This window comes from Atractosteus spatula (genome assembly GCF_055471065.1).
Source record: "Atractosteus spatula isolate fAtrSpa1 chromosome 10 unlocalized genomic scaffold, fAtrSpa1.hap1 SUPER_10_unloc_2, whole genome shotgun sequence".
In the NCBI taxonomy this organism is placed as follows: domain Eukaryota; kingdom Metazoa; phylum Chordata; class Actinopteri; order Semionotiformes; family Lepisosteidae; genus Atractosteus; species Atractosteus spatula.
The window spans coordinates 2,672,971-2,693,040 of record NW_028296622.1 but is presented as its reverse complement, the minus strand read 5'-3'; the positions used below and the strand labels follow the sequence as shown (position 1 = coordinate 2,693,040).

At 66.7% G+C, this 20,070-nt stretch overlaps 1 protein-coding gene across 1 annotated transcript in view; it reads right to left on the bottom strand.

Annotated features, from left to right (window-relative positions):
* Positions 1-20,070, bottom strand: part of LOC148812651 (phosphatidylserine lipase ABHD16A-like) — a 105,378-nt gene that overhangs the window by 56,059 nt on the left and 29,249 nt on the right. The gene's annotated exons all lie outside the window — the stretch shown is intronic.

The following is a 20,070-nucleotide window of genomic DNA, read 5'->3' as shown; positions in this document are numbered from 1 at the left end:
ACTCAGGACATATATCCACTCAGGACAGGTCCTTCCTGAGGACAACACACCCACTCAGGACAGGTCCTTCCTGAGGACAAGACACACCCACTCTGGACACACACCCCCTCTGCCCCTCTCAGGACACACACTGCCCCTCTGCCCCACTCAGGACACACACGCCCTCTGCCCCACTCAGGACACACAGCCCCTCTGCCCAACTCAGGACACACACAGCCCCTCTGCCCCACTCAGGACACACACCCCCTCTGCCCCACTCAGGACACACAGCCGCTCTGCCCCACTCAGGACACAAACGCCCTCTGCCCCACTCAGGACACACACGCCCTCTGCCCCACTCAGGACACACCCCCTCTGCCCCACTCAGGACACACACGCCCTCTGCCCCACTCAGGACACACAGCCCCTCTGCCCCACTCAGGACACACACGCCCTCTGCCCCACTCAGGACACACACGCCCTCTGCCCCACTCAGGACACACACCCGCTCTGCCCCACTCAGGACACACACCCCCTCTGCCCCACTCAGGACACACACCCCCTCTGCCCCACTCAGGACACACACAGCCCCTCTGCCCCACTCAGGACACTCACCGGCTGCCCCACTCAGGACACACAGCCCCTCTGCCCCACTCAGGACACACACCCCCTCTGCCCCACTCAGGACACACACCCGCTCTGCCCCACTCAGGACACACAGCCCCTCTGCCCCACTCAGGACACACACCCCCTCTGCCCCACTCAGGACACACACAGCCCCTCTGCCCCACTCAGGACACACACCCCCTCTGCCCCACTCAGGACACACACAGCCCCTCTGCCCCACTCAGGACACACACGCCCTCTGCCCCACTCAGGACACACACAGCCCCTCTGCCCCACTCAGGACACACAGCCCCTCTGCCCCACTCAGGACACACAGCCCCTCTGCCCCACTCAGGACACACACGCCCTCTGCCCCACTCAGGACACACATCCGCTCTGCCCCACTCAGGACACACACCCCCTCTGCCCCACTCAGGACACACAGCCCCTCTGCCCCACTCAGGACACACACCCCCTCTGCCCAACTCAGGACACACACAGCCCCTCTGCCCCACTCAGGACACACACGCCCTCTGCCCCACTCAGGACACACACGCCCTCTGCCCCACTCAGGACACACACAGCCCCTCTGCCCCACTCAGGACACACACCCCCTCTGCCCCACTCAGGACACACAGCCCCTCTGCCCCACTCAGGACACACACGCCCTCTGCCCCACTCAGGACACACAGCCCCTCTGCCCCACTCAGGACACACACGCCCTCTGCCCCACTCAGGACACACACCCCCTCTGCTCCACTCAGGACACACACAGCCCCTCTGCCCCACTCAGGACACACACGCCCTCTGCCCCACTCAGGACACACACCCGCTCTGCCCCACTCAGGACACACACCCCCTCTGCCCCACTCAGGACACACACGCCCTCTGCCCCACTCAGGACACACACCCGCTCTGCCCCACTCAGGACAGACAGCCCCTCTGCCCCACTCAGGACAGACAGCCCCTCTGCCCCACTCAGGACACACACCCCCTCTGCCCCACTCAGGACACACCCGCCCTCTGCCCCACTCAGGACACACAGCCCCTCTGCCCCACTCAGGACACTCACCGGCTGCCCCACTCAGGACACACAGCCCCTCTGCCCCACTCAGGACACACACAGCCCCTCTGCCCCACTCAGGACACACACGCCCTCTGCCCCACTCAGGACACACACCCCCTCTGCCCCACTCAGGACACACAGCCCCTCTGCCCCACTCAGGACACACACACCCTCTGCCCCACTCAGGACACACACCCCCTCTGCCCCACTCAGGACACACAGCCCCTCTGCCCCACTCAGGACACACACCCCCTCTGCCCCACTCAGGACACACAGCCCCTCTGCCCCTCTCAGGACACACACGCCCTCTGCCCCACTCAGGACACTCACCGGCTGCCCCACTCAGGACACACACGCCCTCTGCCCCACTCAGGACACACAGCCCCTCTGCCCCACTCAGGACACACAGCCCCTCTGCCCCACTCAGGACACACACACCCCCTCTGCCCCACTCAGGACACACAGCCCCTCTGCCCCACTCAGGACACACCCGCTCTGCCCCACTCAGGACACACACGCCCTCTGCCCCACTCAGGACACACAGCCCGCTGCCCCACTCAGGACACACACGCCCTCTGCCCCACTCAGGACACACACGCCCTCTGCCCCACTCAGGACACATAGCCCCTCTGCCCCACTCAGGACACACAGCCCCTCTGCCCCACTCAGGACACACCCGCTCTGCCCCACTCAGGACACACAGCCGCTCTGCCCCACTCAGGACACACAGCCCCTCTGCCCCACTCAGGACACTCACCGGCTGCCCCACTCAGGACACACAGCCCCTCTGCCCCACTCAGGACACACACCCCCTCTGCCCCACTCAGGACACACAGCCCCTCTGCCCCACTCAGGACACACACCCCCTCTGCCCCACTCAGGACACACACAGCCCCTCTGCCCCACTCAGGACACACAGCCCCTCTGCCCCACTCAGGACACACGCCCTCTGCCCCACTCAGGACACACACCCCCTCTGCCCCACTCAGGACACACACCCCCTCTGCCCCACTCAGGACACACAGCCCCTCTGCCCCACTCAGGACACTCACCGGCTGCCCCACTCAGGACACACACGCCCTCTGCCCCACTCAGGACACACAGCCCCTCTGCCCCACTCAGGACACACACCCCCTCTGCCCCACTCAGGACACACAGCCCCTCTGCCCCACTCAGGACACACCCGCTCTGCCCCACTCAGGACACACACGCCCTCTGCCCCACTCAGGACACACAGCCCGCTGCCCCACTCAGGACACACACGCCCTCTGCCCCACTCAGGACACACACGCCCTCTGCCCCACTCAGGACACACAGCCCGCTGCCCCACTCAGGACACACACGCCCTCTGCCCCACTCAGGACACACAGCCCCTCTGCCCCACTCAGGACAGACAGCCCCTCTGCCCCACTCAGGACACACACAGCCCCTCTGCCCCACTCAGGACACACACGACCTCTGCCCCACTCAGGACACACAGCCGCTCTGCCCCACTCAGGACACACACGCCCTCTGCCCCACTCAGGACACACACGCCCTCTGCCCCACTCAGGACACACAGCCGCTCTGCCCCACTCAGGACACACACGCCCTCTGCCCCACTCAGGACACACACGCCCTCTGCCCCACTCAGGACACACACCCCCTCTGCCCCACTCAGGACACACAGCCCCTCTGCCCCACTCAGGACACACACGCCCTCTGCCCCACTCAGGACACACACAGCCCCTCTGCCCCACTCAGGACACACAGCCCCTCTGCCCCACTCAGGACACTCACCGGCTGCCCCACTCAGGACACACAGCCCCTCTGCCCCACTCAGGACACACACCCCCTCTGCCCCACTCAGGACACACAGCCCCTCTGCCCCACTCAGGACAGACAGCCCCTCTGCCCCACTCAGGACACACACAGCCCCTCTGCCCCACTCAGGACACACACGCCCTCTGCCCCACTCAGGACACACACCCGCTCTGCCCCACTCAGGACACACAGCCCCTCTGCCCCACTCAGGACACACACCCCCTCTGCCCCACTCAGGACACACACAGCCCCTCTGCCCCACTCAGGACACACACCCCCTCTGCCCCACTCAGGACACACACAGCCCCTCTGCCCCACTCAGGACACACACGCCCTCTGCCCCACTCAGGACACACACAGCCCCTCTGCCCCACTCAGGACACACACCCCCTCTGCCCCACTCAGGACACACAGCCCCTCTGCCCCACTCAGGACACACGCCCTCTGCCCCACTCAGGACACACACCCGCTCTGCCCCACTCAGGACACACACCCCCTCTGCCCCACTCAGGACACACAGCCCCTCTGCCCCACTCAGGACACACACCCCCTCTGCCCCACTCAGGACACACACAGCCCCTCTGCCCCACTCAGGACACACACGCCCTCTGCCCCACTCAGGACACACACGCCCTCTGCCCCACTCAGGACACACACAGCCCCTCTGCCCCACTCAGGACACACACCCCCTCTGCCCCACTCAGGACACACAGCCCCTCTGCCCCACTCAGGACACACACGCCCTCTGCCCCACTCAGGACACACAGCCCCTCTGCCCCACTCAGGACACACACGCCCTCTGCCCCACTCAGGACACACACCCCCTCTGCTCCACTCAGGACACACACAGCCCCTCTGCCCCACTCAGGACACACACGCCCTCTGCCCCACTCAGGACACACACCCGCTCTGCCCCACTCAGGACACACACCCCCTCTGCCCCACTCAGGACACACAGCCCCTCTGCCCCACTCAGGACACACAGCCCCTCTGCCCCACTCAGGACACACCCGCTCTGCCCCACTCAGGACACACAGCCCCTCTGCCCCACTCAGGACACACACCCCCTCTGCCCCACTCAGGACACACACGCCCTCTGCCCCACTCAGGACACACACCCGCTCTGCCCCACTCAGGACAGACAGCCCCTCTGCCCCACTCAGGACAGACAGCCCCTCTGCCCCACTCAGGACACACCCGCCCTCTGCCCCACTCAGGACACACACCCGCTCTGCCCCACTCAGGACACACAGCCCCTCTGCCCCACTCAGGACACTCACCGGCTGCCCCACTCAGGACACACAGCCCCTCTGCCCCACTCAGGACACACAAAGCCCCTCTGCCCCACTCAGGACACACACGCCCTCTGCCCCACTCAGGACACACACCCCCTCTGCCCCACTCAGGACACACAGCCCCTCTGCCCCACTCAGGACACACACCCCCTCTGCCCCACTCAGGACACACAGCCCCTCTGCCCCTCTCAGGACACACACGCCCTCTGCCCCACTCAGGACACTCACCGGCTGCCCCACTCAGGACACACACGCCCTCTGCCCCACTCAGGACACACAGCCCCTCTGCCCCACTCAGGACACACAGCCCCTCTGCCCCACTCAGGACACACACGCCCTCTGCCCCACTCAGGACACACACGCCCTCTGCCCCACTCAGGACACACACGCCCTCTGCCCCACTCAGGACACACAGCCCGCTGCCCCACTCAGGACACACACGCCCTCTGCCCCACTCAGGACACACACGCCCTCTGCCCCACTCAGGACACACAGCCCCTCTGCCCCACTCAGGACACACCCGCTCTGCCCCACTCAGGACACACACGCCCTCTGCCCCACTCAGGACACACAGCCCCTCTGCCCCACTCAGGACACACACCCGCTCTGCCCCACTCAGGACACACACCCCCTCTGCCCCACTCAGGACACACACAGCCCCTCTGCCCCACTCAGGACACACAGCCCCTCTGCCACACTCAGGACACTCACCGGCTGCCCCACTCAGGACACACAGCCCCTCTGCCCCACTCAGGACACACAGCCCCTCTGCCCCACTCAGGACACACACCCCCTCTGCCCCACTCAGGACACACACAGCCCCTCTGCCCCACTCAGGACACACGCCCTCTGCCCCACTCAGGACACACACCCCCTCTGCCCCACTCAGGACACACACCCCCTCTGCCCCACTCAGGACACACAGCCCCTCTGCCCCACTCAGGACACTCACCGGCTGCCCCACTCAGGACACACACGCCCTCTGCCCCACTCAGGACACACAGCCCCTCTGCCCCACTCAGGACACACAGCCCCTCTGCCCCACTCAGGACACACACACCCCCTCTGCCCCACTCAGGACACACAGCCCCTCTGCCCCACTCAGGACACACCCGCTCTGCCCCACTCAGGACACACACGCCCTCTGCCCCACTCAGGACACACAGCCCGCTACCCCACTCAGGACACACACGCCCTCTGCCCCACTCAGGACACACCCGCTCTGCCCCACTCAGGACACACAGCCCCTCTGCCCCACTCAGGACACACCCGCTCTGCCCCACTCAGGACACACACCCCCTCTGCCCCACTCAGGACACACACAGCCCCTCTGCCCCACTCAGGACACACAGCCCCTCTGCCCCACTCAGGACACTCACCGGCTGCCCCACTCAGGACACACAGCCCCTCTGCCCCACTCAGGACACACACCCCCTCTGCCCCACTCAGGACACACAGCCCCTCTGCCCCACTCAGGACACACACCCCTCTGCCCCACTCAGGACAGACAGCCCCTCTGCCCCACTCAGGACACACACCCCCTCTGCCCCACTCAGGACACACACGCCCTCTGCCCCACTCAGGACACACACCCGCTCTGCCCCACTCAGGACACACAGCCCCTCTGCCCCGCTCAGGACACACACCCCCTCTGCCCCACTCAGGACACACACAGCCCCTCTGCCCCACTCAGGACACACACCCCCTCTGCCCCACTCAGGACACACACAGCCCCTCTGCCCCACTCAGGACACACACGCCCTCTGACCCACTCAGGACACACACAGCCCCTCTGCCCCACTCAGGACACACAGCCCCTCTGCCCCACTCAGGACACACACAGCCCCTCTGCCCCACTCAGGACACACACGCCCTCTGCCCCACTCAGGACACACACAGCCCCTCTGCCCCACTCAGGACACACACCCCCTCTGCCCCACTCAGGACACACAGCCCCTCTGCCCCACTCAGGACACACACGCCCTCTGCCCCACTCAGGACACACAGCCCCTCTGCCCCACTCAGGACACACACGCCCTCTGCCCCACTCAGGACACACAGCCCCTCTGCCCCACTCAGGACACACACGCCCTCTGCCCCACTCAGGACACACACACCCCCTCTGCCCCACTCAGGACACACACGCCCTCTGCCCGACTCAGGACACACACCCCCTCTGCTCCACTCAGGACACACACACCCCCTCTGCCCCACTCAGGACACACAGCCCCTCTGCCCCACTCAGGACACACACCCGCTCTGCCCCACTCAGGACACACACGCCCTCTGCCCCACTCAGGACACACAGCCCGCTGCCCCACTCAGGACACACACGCCCTCTGCCCCACTCAGGACACACACGCCCTCTGCCCCACTCAGGACACACCCGCTCTGCCCCACTCAGGACACACAGCCCCTCTGCCCCACTCAGGACACACACCCCCTCTGCCCCACTCAGGACACACACGCCCTCTGCCCCACTCAGGACACACACCCGCTCTGCCCCACTCAGGACAGACAGCCCCTCTGCCCCACTCAGGACAGACAGCCCCTCTGCCCCACTCAGGACACACACCCCCTCTGCCCCACTCAGGACACACACCCGCTCTGCCCCACTCAGGACACACAGCCCCTCTGCCCCACTCAGGACACTCACCGGCTGCCCCACTCAGGACACACAGCCCCTCTGCCCCACTCAGGACACACACAGCCCCTCTGCCCCACTCAGGACACACACGCCCTCTGCCCCACTCAGGACACACACCCCCTCTGCCCCACTCAAGACACACAGCCCCTCTGCCCCACTCAGGACACACGCCCTCTGCCCCACTCAGGACACACACGCCCTCTGCCCCACTCAGGACACACACCCCCTCTGCCCCACTCAGGACACACAGCCCCTCTGCCCCACTCAGGACACACACCCCCTCAGCCCCACTCAGGACACACAGCCCCTCTGCCCCACTCAGGACACACACGCCCTCTGCCCCACTCAGGACACTCACCGGCTGCCCCACTCAGGACACACACGCCCTCTGCCCCACTCAGGACACACAGCCCGCTGCCCCACTCAGGACACACACGCCCTCTGCCCCACTCAGGACACACAGCCCCTCTGCCCCACTCAGGACACACCCGCTCTGCCCCACTCAGGACACACAGCCCCTCTGCCCCACTCAGGACACACACCCCCTCTGCCCCACTCAGGACACACACGCCCTCTGCCCCACTCAGGACACACACCCGCTCTGCCCCACTCAGGACAGACAGCCCCTCTGCCCCACTCAAGACACACAGCCCCTCTGCCCCACTCAGGACACACCCGCTCTGCCCCACTCAGGACACACACCCCCTCTGCCCCACTCAGGACACACCCGCTCTGCCCCACTCAGGACACACAGCCCCTCTGCCCCACTGAGGACACACACGCCCGCTACCCCACTCAGGACACACACGCCCTCTGCCCCACTCAGGACACACACAGCCCCTCTGCCCCACTCAGGACACACACAGCCCCTCTGCCCCACTCAGGACACACAGCCCCTCTGCCCCACTCAGGACACACACCCCCTCTGCCCCACTCAGGACACACACCCCCTCTGCTCCACTCAGGACACACACAGCCCCTCTGCCCCACTCAGGACACACACGCCCTCTGCCCCACTCAGGACACACACCCGCTCTGCCCCACTCAGGACACACACCCCCTCTGCCCCACTCAGGACACACAGCCCCTCTGCCCCACTCAGGACACACCCACTCTGCCCCACTCAGGACACACAGCCCCTCTGCCCCACTCAGGACACACACCCCCTCTGCCCCACTCAGGACACACACGCCCTCTGCCCCACTCAGGACACACACGCCCTCTGCCCCACTCAGGACACACACAGCCCCTCTGCCCCACTCAGGACACACACCCCCTCTGCCCCACTCAGGACACACACGCCCGCTGCCCCACTCAGGACACACAGCCCCTCTGCCCCACTCAGGACACACACGCCCGCTGCCCCACTCAGGACACACACGCCCTCTGCCCCACTCAGGACACTCACCGGCTGCCCCACTCAGGACAGACAGCCCCTCTGCCCCACTCAGGACAGACAGCCCCTCTGCCCCACTCAGGACACACACCCCCTCTGCCCCACTCAGGACACACCCGCCCTCTGCCCCACTCAGGACACACAGCCCCTCTGCCCCACTCAGGACACTCACCGGCTGCCCCACTCAGGACACACAGCCCCTCTGCCCCACTCAGGACACACACGCCCTCTGCCCCACTCAGGACACACACCCCCTCTGCCCCACTCAAGACACACAGCCCCTCTGCCCCACTCAGGACACACGCCCTCTGCCCCACTCAGGACACACACGCCCTCTGCCCCACCCAGGACACACAGCCCCTCTGCCCCACTCAGGACACACAGCCCCTCTGCCCCACTCAGGACACACACCCCCTCTGCCCCACTCAGGACACACGCCCTCTGCCCCACTCAGGACACACAGCCCCTCTGCCCCACTCAGGACACACACACCCCCTCTGCCCCACTCAGGACACACAGCCCCTCTGCCCCACTCAGGACACACCCGCTCTGCCCCACTCAGGACACACACGCCCTCTGCCCCACCCAGGACACACAGCCCCTCTGCCCCACTCAGGACACACAGCCCCTCTGCCCCACTCAGGACACACACAGCCCCTCTGCCCCACTCAGGACACACACAGCCCCTCTGCCCCACTCAGGACACACAGCCCCTCTGCCCCACTCAGGACACACAGCCCCTCTGCCCCACTCAGGACACACGCCCTCTGCCCCACTCAGGACACACAGCCCCTCTGCCCCACTCAGGACACACCCGCTCTGCCCCACTCAGGACACACCCGCTCTGCCCCACTCAGGACACACAGCCCCTCTGCCCCACCCAGGACACACAGCCCCTCTGCCCCACTCAGGACACACACACCCCCTCTGCCCCACTCAGGACACACAGCCCCTCTGCCCCACTCAGGACACACACAGCCCCTCTGCCCCACTCAGGACACACAGCCCCTCTGCCCCACTCAGGACACACACGCCCTCTGCCCCACTCAGGACACACAGCCCCTCTGCCCCACTCAGGACACACACAGCCCCTCTGCCCCACTCAGGACACACAGCCCCTCTGCCCCACTCAGGACACACACGCCCTCTGCCCCACTCAGGACACACAGCCCCTCTGCCCCACTCAGGACACACACGCCCTCTGCCCCACTCAGGACACACAGCCCCTCTGCCCCACTCAGGACACACACAGCCCCTCTGCCCCACTCAGGACACACAGCCCCTCTGCCCCACTCAGGACACACACAGCCCCTCTGCCCCACTCAGGACACACACAGCCCCTCTGCCCCACTCAGGACACACAGCCCCTCTGCCCCACTCAGGACACACACAGCCCCTCTGCCCCACTCAGGACACACACGCCCTCTGCCCCACCCAGGACACACAGCCCCTCTGCCCCACTCAGGACACACACCCGCTCTGCCCCACTCAGGACACACAGCCCCTCTGCCCCACTCAGGACACTCACCGGCTGCCCCACTCAGGACACACAGCCCCTCTGCCCCACTCAGGACACACACGCCCTCTGCCCCACTCAGGACACACACCCCCTCTGCCCCACTCAAGACACACAGCCCCTCTGCCCCACTCAGGACACACGCCCTCTGCCCCACTCAGGACACACACGCCCTCTGCCCCACTCAGGACACACACACCCCCTCTGCCCCACTCAGGACACACAGCCCCTCTGCCCCACTCAGGACACACACCCCCTCTGCCCCACTCAGGACACACGCCCTCTGCCCCACTCAGGACACACAGCCCCTCTGCCCCACTCAGGACACACACACCCCCTCTGCCCCACTCAGGACACACAGCCCCTCTGCCCCACTCAGGACACACCCGCTCTGCCCCACTCAGGACACACACGCCCTCTGCCCCACTCAGGACACACCCGCTCTGCCCCACTCAGGACACACACGCCCTCTGCCCCACTCAGGACACACACGCCCTCTGCCCCACTCAGGACACACAGCCCCTCTGCCCCACTCAGGACACACAGCCCCTCTGCCCCACTCAGGACACACACCCCCTCTGCCCCACTCAGGACACACACAGCCCCTCTGCCCCACTCAGGACACACAGCCCCTCTGCCCCACTCAGGACACACGCCCTCTGCCCCACTCAGGACACACAGCCCCTCTGCCCCACTCAGGACACACAGCCCCTCTGCCCCACTCAGGACACACGCCCTCTGCCCCACTCAGGACACACAGCCCCTCTGCCCCACTCAGGACACACCCGCTCTGCCCCACTCAGGACACACACGCCCTCTGCCCCACTCAGGACACACAGCCCCTCTGCCCCACTCAGGACACACAGCCCCTCTGCCCCACTCAGGACACACACAGCCCCTCTGCCCCACTCAGGACACACACAGCCCCTCTGCCCCACTCAGGACACACAGCCCCTCTGCCCCACTCAGGACACACGCCCTCTGCCCCACTCAGGACACACAGCCCCTCTGCCCCACTCAGGACACACAGCCCCTCTGCCCCACTCAGGACACACACCCCCTCTGCCCCACTCAGGACACACACAGCCCCTCTGCCCCACTCAGGACACACAGCCCCTCTGCCCCACTCAGGACACACGCCCTCTGCCCCACTCAGGACACACAGCCCCTCTGCCCCACTCAGGACACACCCGCTCTGCCCCACTCAGGACACACACGCCCTCTGCCCCACTCAGGACACACACGCCCTCTGCCCCACCCAGGACACACAGCCCCTCTGCCCCACTCAGGACACACACGCCCGCTGCCCCACTCAGGACACACACGCCCTCTGCCCCACCCAGGACACACAGCCCCTCTGCCCCACTCAGGACACACCCGCTCTGCCCCACTCAGGACACACACAGCCCCTCTGCCCCACTCAGGACACACACCGGCTGCCCCACTCAGGACACACACGCCCTCTGCCCCACTCAGGACACACAGCCCCTCTGCCCCACTCAGGACACACACAGCCCCTCTGCCCCACTCAGGACACACACACCCCCTCTGCCCCACTCAGGACACACAGCCCCTCTGCCCCACTCAGGACACACACGCCCTCTGCCCCACCCAGGACACACAGCCCCTCTGCCCCACTCAGGACACACACAGCCCCTCTGCCCCACTCAGGACACACAGCCCCTCTGCCCCACTCAGGACACACACCGGCTGCCCCACTCAGGACACACACGCCCTCTGCCCCACTCAGGACACACAGCCCCTCTGCCCCACTCAGGACACACACAGCCCCTCTGCCCCACCCAGGACACACAGCCCCTCTGCCCCACTCAGGACACACACAGCCCCTCTGCCCCACTCAGGACACACAGCCCGCTGCCCCACTCAGGACACACACGCCCTCTGCCCCACTCAGGACACACACGCCCTCTGCCCCACCCAGGACACACAGCCCCTCTGCCCCACTCAGGACACACCCGCTCTGCCCCACTCAGGACACACACGCCCTCTGCCCCACTCAGGACACACACCCGCTCTGCCCCACTCAGGACACACACAGCCCCTCTGCCCCACTCAGGACACACACAGCCCCTCTGCCCCACTCAGGACACACACAGGCCCTCTGCCCCACTCAGGACACACAGCCCCTCTGCCCCACTCAGGACACACACCGGCTGCCCCACTCAGGACACACAGCCCGCTGCCCCACTCAGGACACACAGCCCCTCTGCCCCACTCAGGACACACACACCCCCTCTGCCCCACTCAGGACACACACGCCCTCTGCCCCACCCAGGACACACAGCCCCTCTGCCCCACTCAGGACACACCCGCTCTGCCCCACTCAGGACACACAGCCCCTCTGCCCCACTCAGGACACACAGCCCCTCTGCCCCACTCAGGACACACACAGCCCCTCTGCCCCACTCAGGACACACACGCCCTCTGCCCCACTCAGGACACACACCCCCTCTGCCCCACTCAAGACACACAGCCCCTCTGCCCCACTCAGGACACACACGCCCTCTGCCCCACTCAGGACACACACCCCCTCTGCCCCACTCAGGACACACACCCCCTCTGCCCCACTCAGGACACACAGCCCCTCTGCCCCACTCAGGACACACACGCCCTCTGCCCCACTCAGGACACTCACCGGCTGCCCCACTCAGGACACACACGCCCTCTGCCCCACTCAGGACACACAGCCCGCTGCCCCACTCAGGACACACACGCCCTCTGCCCCACTCAGGACACACAGCCCCTCTGCCCCACTCAGGACACACCCGCTCTGCCCCACTCAGGACACACAGCCCCTCTGCCCCACTCAGGACACACACCCCCTCTGCCCCACTCAGGACACACACGCCCTCTGCCCCACTCAGGACACACACCCGCTCTGCCCCACTCAGGACAGACAGCCCCTCTGCCCCACTCAGGACAGACAGCCCCTCTGCCCCACTCAGGACACACACCCCCTCTGCCCCACTCAGGACACACCCGCCCTCTGCCCCACTCAGGACACACACCCGCTCTGCCCCACTCAGGACACACAGCCCCTCTGCCCCACTCAGGACACTCACCGGCTGCCCCACTCAGGACACACAACCCCTCTGCCCCACTCAGGACACACACAGCCCCTCTGCCCCACTCAGGACACACACGCCCTCTGCCCCACTCAGGACACACGCCCTCTGCCCCACTCAGGACACACACGCCCTCTGCCCCACTCAGGACACACACCCCCTCTGCCCCACTCAGGACACACAGCCCCTCTGCCCCACTCAGGACACACACCCCCTCAGCCCCACTCAGGACACACAGCCCCTCTGCCCCACTCAGGACACACACGCCCTCTGCCCCATTCAGGACACTCACCGGCTGCCCCACTCAGGACACACACGCCCTCTGCCCCACTCAGGACACACAGCCCCTCTGCCCCACTCAGGACACACAGCCCCTCTGCCCCACTCAGGACACACCCGCTCTGCCCCACTCAGGACACACACGCCCTCTGCCCCACTCAGGACACACAGCCCGCTGCCCCACTCAGGACACACACGCCCGCTGCCCCACTCAGGACACACACGCCCTCTGCCCCACTCAGGACACACAGCCCCTCTGCCCCACTCAGGACACACAGCCCCTCTGCCCCACTCAGGACACACCCGCTCTGCCCCACTCAGGACACACACCCCCTCTGCCCCACTCAGGACACACCCGCTCTGCCCCACTCAGGACACACAGCCCCTCTGCCCCACTGAGGACACACACGCCCGCTGCCCCACTCAGGACACACACGCCCTCTGCCCCACTCAGGACACACACAGCCCCTCTGCCCCACTCAGGACACACAGCCCCTCTGCCCCACTGAGGACACACACGCCCGCTGCCCCACTCAGGACACACACGCCCTCTGCCCCACTCAGGACACACACGCCCTCTGCCCCACTCAGGACACACACCCCCTCTGCCCCACTCAGGACACACCCGCCCTCTGCCCCACTCAGGACACACACCCGCTCTGCCCCACTCAGGACACACAGCCCCTCTGCCCCACTCAGGACACTCACCGGCTGCCCCACTCAGGACACACAACCCCTCTGCCCCACTCAGGACACACACCCCCTCTGCCCCACTCAGGACACACAGCCCCTCTGCCCCACTCAGGACACACACGCCCTCTGCCCCACTCAGGACACACAGCCCCTCTGCCCCACTCAGGACACACAGCCCCTCTGCCCCACTCAGGACACACAGCCCCTCTGCCCCACTCAGGACACACACCCCCTCTGCCCCACTCAGGACACACACCCCCTCTGCCCCACTCAGGACACACACAGCCCCTCTGCCCCACTCAGGACACACAGCCCCTCTGCCCCACTCAGGACACACGCCCTCTGCCCCACTCAGGACACACAGCCCCTCTGCCCCACTCAGGACACACAGCCCCTCTGCCCCACTCAGGACACACACCCCCTCTGCCCCACTCAGGACACACACAGCCCCTCTGCCCCACTCAGGACACACAGCCCCTCTGCCCCACTCAGGACACACGCCCTCTGCCCCACTCAGGACACACAGCCCCTCTGCCCCACTCAGGACACACCCGCTCTGCCCCACTCAGGACACACACAGCCCCTCTGCCCCACTCAGGACACACAGCCCCTCTGCCCCACTCAGGACACACGCCCTCTGCCCCACTCAGGACACACAGCCCCTCTGCCCCACTCAGGACACACCCGCTCTGCCCCACTCAGGACACACACGCCCTCTGCCCCACTCAGGACACACAGCCCCTCTGCCCCACTCAGGACACACAGCCCCTCTGCCCCACCCAGGACACACAGCCCCTCTGCCCCACTCAGGACACACACACCCCCTCTGCCCCACTCAGGACACACAGCCCCTCTGCCCCACTCAGGACACACACAGCCCCTCTGCCCCACTCAGGACACACACGCCCTCTGCCCCACTCAGGACACACACCCCCTCTGCCCCACTCAGGACACACCCGCCCTCTGCCCCACTCAGGACACACACCCGCTCTGCCCCACTCAGGACACACAGCCCCTCTGCCCCACTCAGGACACTCACCGGCTGCCCCACTCAGGACACACAACCCCTCTGCCCCACTCAGGACACACACCCCCTCTGCCCCACTCAGGACACACAGCCCCTCTGCCCCACTCAGGACACACACGCCCTCTGCCCCACTCAGGACACACAGCCCCTCTGCCCCACTCAGGACACACAGCCCCTCTGCCCCACTCAGGACACACAGCCCCTCTGCCCCACTCAGGACACACACAGCCCCTCTGCCCCACTCAGGACACACAGCCCCTCTGCCCCACTCAGGACACACGCCCTCTGCCCCACTCAGGACACACACCCGCTCTGCCCCACTCAGGACACACAGCCCCTCTGCCCCACTCAGGACACTCACCGGCTGCCCCACTCAGGACACACAACCCCTCTGCCCCACTCAGGACACACACCCCCTCTGCCCCACTCAGGACACACAGCCCCTCTGCCCCACTCAGGACACACACGCCCTCTGCCCCACTCAGGACACACAGCCCCTCTGCCCCACTCAGGACACACAGCCCCTCTGCCCCACTCAGGACACACAGCCCCTCTGCCCCACTCAGGACACACACAGCCCCTCTGCCCCACTCAGGACACACAGCCCCTCTGCCCCACTCAGGACACACGCCCTCTGCCCCACTCAGGACACACAGCCCCTCTGCCCCACTCAGGACACACAGCCCCTCTGCCCCACTCAGGACACACACCCCCTCTGCCCCACTCAGGACACACACAGCCCCTCTGCCCCACTCAGGACACACAGCCCCTCTGCCCCACTCAGGACACACGCCCTCTGCCCCACTCAGGACACACAGCCCCTCTGCCCCACTCAGGACACACCCGCTCTGCCCCACTCAGGACACACACAGCCCCTCTGCCCCACTCAGGACACACAGCCCCTCTGCCCCACTCAGGACACACGCCCTCTGCCCCACTCAGGACACACAGCCCCTCTGCCCCACTCAGGACACACCCGCTCTGCCCCACTCAGGACACACACGCCCTCTGCCCCACTCAGGACACACAGCCCCTCTGCCCCACTCAGGACACACAGCCCCTCTGCCCCACCCAGGACACACAGCCCCTCTGCCCCACTCAGGACACACACACCCCCTCTGCCCCACTCAGGACACACAGCCCCTCTGCCCCACTCAGGACACACACAGCCCCTCTGCCCCACTCAGGACACACAGCCCCTCTGCCCCACTCAGGACACACAGCCCTCTGCCCCACTCAGGACACACACGCCCTCTGCCCCACTCAGGACACACAGCCCCTCTGCCCCACTCAGGACACACACAGCCCCTCTGCCCCACTCAGGACACACAGCCCGCTGCCCCACTCAGGACACACACGCCCTCTGCCCCACTCAGGACACACAGCCCCTCTGCCCCACTCAGGACACACAGCCCCTCTGCCCCACTCAGGACACACAGCCCGCTGCCCCACTCAGGACACACACGCCCTCTGCCCCACCCAGGACACACCCGCTCTGCCCCACTCAGGACACACAGCCCCTCTGCCCCACTCAGGACACACACGCCCTCTGCCCCACTCAGGACACACAGCCCGCTGCCCCACTCAGGACACACACGCCCTCTGCCCCACCCAGGACACACAGCCCCTCTGCCCCACTCAGGACACACAGCCCCTCTGCCCCATTCAGGACACACACGCCCTCTGCCCCACTCAGGACACACACACCCCCTCTGCCCCACTCAGGACACACACGCCCTCTGCCCCACTCAGGACACACAGCCCCTCTGCCCCATTCAGGACACACACACCCCCTCTGCCCCACTCAGGACACACAGCCCCTCTGCCCCACTCAGGACACACAGCCCCTCTGCCCCACTCAGGACACACACAGCCCCTCTGCCCCACTCAGGACACACACCGGCTGCCCCACTCAGGACACACACGCCCTCTGCCCCACCCAGGACACACAGCCCCTCTGCCCCACTCAGGACACACACGCCCTCTGCCCCACTCAGGACACACAGCCCGCTGCCCCACTCAGGACACACACGCCCTCTGCCCCACCCAGGACACACAGCCCCTCTGCCCCACTCAGGACACACACAGCCCCTCTGCCCCACTCAGGACACACAGCCCCTCTGCCCCACTCAGGACACACACGCCCTCTGCCCCACTCAGGACACACACAGCCCGCTGCCCCACTCAGGACACACACGCCCTCTGCCCCACCCAGGACACACAGCCCCTCTGCCCCACTCAGGACACACACACCCCCTCTGCCCCACTCAGGACACACAGCCCCTCTGCCCCACTCAGGACACACACCGGCTGCCCCACTCAGGACACACACGCCCTCTGCCCCACTCAGGACACACAGCCCCTCTGCCCCACTCAGGACACACACAGCCCCTCTGCCCCACCCAGGACACACAGCCCCTCTGCCCCACTCAGGACACACACGCCCTCTGCCCCACTCAGGACACACAGCCCCTCTGCCCCACTCAGGACACACCCGCTCTGCCCCACTCAGGACACACACGCCCTCTGCCCCACTCAGGACACACACCCGCTCTGCCCCACTCAGGACACACACAGCCCCTCTGCCCCACTCAGGACACACACAGCCCCTCTGCCCCACTCAGGACACACAGCCCCTCTGCCCCACTCAGGACACACCCGCTCTGCCCCACTCAGGACACACCCGCTCTGCCCCACTCAGGACACACAGCCCCTCTGCCCCACTCAGGACACACACAGCCCCTCTGCCCCACTCAGGACACACACAGCCCCTCTGCCCCACTCAGGACACACAGCCCCTCTGCCCCACTCAGGACACACGCCCTCTGCCCCACTCAGGACACACAGCCCCTCTGCCCCACTCAGGACACACCCGCTCTGCCCCACTCAGGACACACACGCCCTCTGCCCCACTCAGGACACACCCGCTCTGCCCCACTCAGGACACACAGCCCCTCTGCCCCACTCAGGACACACACAGCCCCTCTGCCCCACTCAGGACACACACAGCCCCTCTGCCCCACCCAGGACACACAGCCCCTCTGCCCCACTCAGGACACACACAGCCCCTCTGCCCCACTCAGGACACACACGCCCTCTGCCCCACCCAGGACACACAGCCCCTCTGCCCCACTCAGGACACACCCGCTCTGCCCCACTCAGGACACACACGCCCTCTGCCCCACTCAGGACACACACCCGCTCTGCCCCACTCAGGACACACACAGCCCCTCTGCCCCACTCAGGACACACACAGCCCCTCTGCCCCACTCAGGACACACAGCCCCTCTGCCCCACTCAGGACACACCCGCTCTGCCCCACTCAGGACACACAGCCCCTCTGCCCCACTCAGGACACACACAGCCCCTCTGCCCCACTCAGGACACACGCCCTCTGCCCCACTCAGGACACACAGCCCCTCTGCCCCACTCAGGACACACAGCCCCTCTGCCCCACTCAGGACACACACGCCCTCTGCCCCACTCAGGACACACACCCCCTCTGCCCCACTCAGGACACACACAGCCCCTCTGCCCCACTCAGGACACACGCCCTCTGCCCCACTCAGGACACACAGCCCCTCTGCCCCACTCAGGACACACACAGCCCCTCTGCCCCACTCAGGACACACACCGGCTGCCCCACTCAGGACACACACGCCCTCTGCCCCACCCAGGACACACAGCCCCTCTGCCCCACTCAGGACACACACGCCCTCTGCCCCACTCAGGACACACAGCCCGCTGCCCCACTCAGGACACACAGCCCCTCTGCCCCACTCAGGACACACACGCCCGCTGCCCCACTCAGGACACACACGCCCTCTGCCCCACCCAGGACACACAGCCCCTCTGCCCCACTCAGGACACACACAGCCCCTCTGCCCCACTCAGGACACACAGCCCCTCTGCCCCACTCAGGACACACACAGCCCCTCTGCCCCACTCAGGACACACACCGGCTGCCCCACTCAGGACACACACGCCCTCTGCCCCACCCAGGACACACAGCCCCTCTGCCCCACTCAGGACACACACGCCCTCTGCCCCACTCAGGACACACAGCCCGCTGCCCCACTCAGGACACACACGCCCTCTGCCCCACCCAGGACACACAGCCCCTCTGCCCCACTCAGGACACACACAGCCCCTCTGCCCCACTCAGGACACACAGCCCCTCTGCCCCACTCAGGACACACACCGGCTGCCCCACTCAGGACACACACGCCCTCTGCCCCACTCAGGACACACAGCCCCTCTGCCCCACTCAGGACACACACAGCCCCTCTGCCCCACTCAGGACACACACAGCCCCTCTGCCCCACTCAGGACACACAGCCCCTCTGCCCCACTCAGGACACACACCGGCTGCCCCACTCAGGACACACACGCCCTCTGCCCCACTCAGGACACACAGCCCCTCTGCCCCACTCAGGACACACACAGCCCCTCTGCCCCACCCAGGACACACAGCCCCTCTGCCCCACTCAGGACACACAGCCCCTCTGCCCCACTCAGGACACACACGCCCTCTGCCCCACTCAGGACACACACCCGCTCTGCCCCACTCAGGACACACACGCCCTCTGCCCCACTCAGGACACACACGCCCTCTGCCCCACTCAGGACACACACCGGCTGCCCCACTCAGGACACACACACCCCCTCTGCCCCACT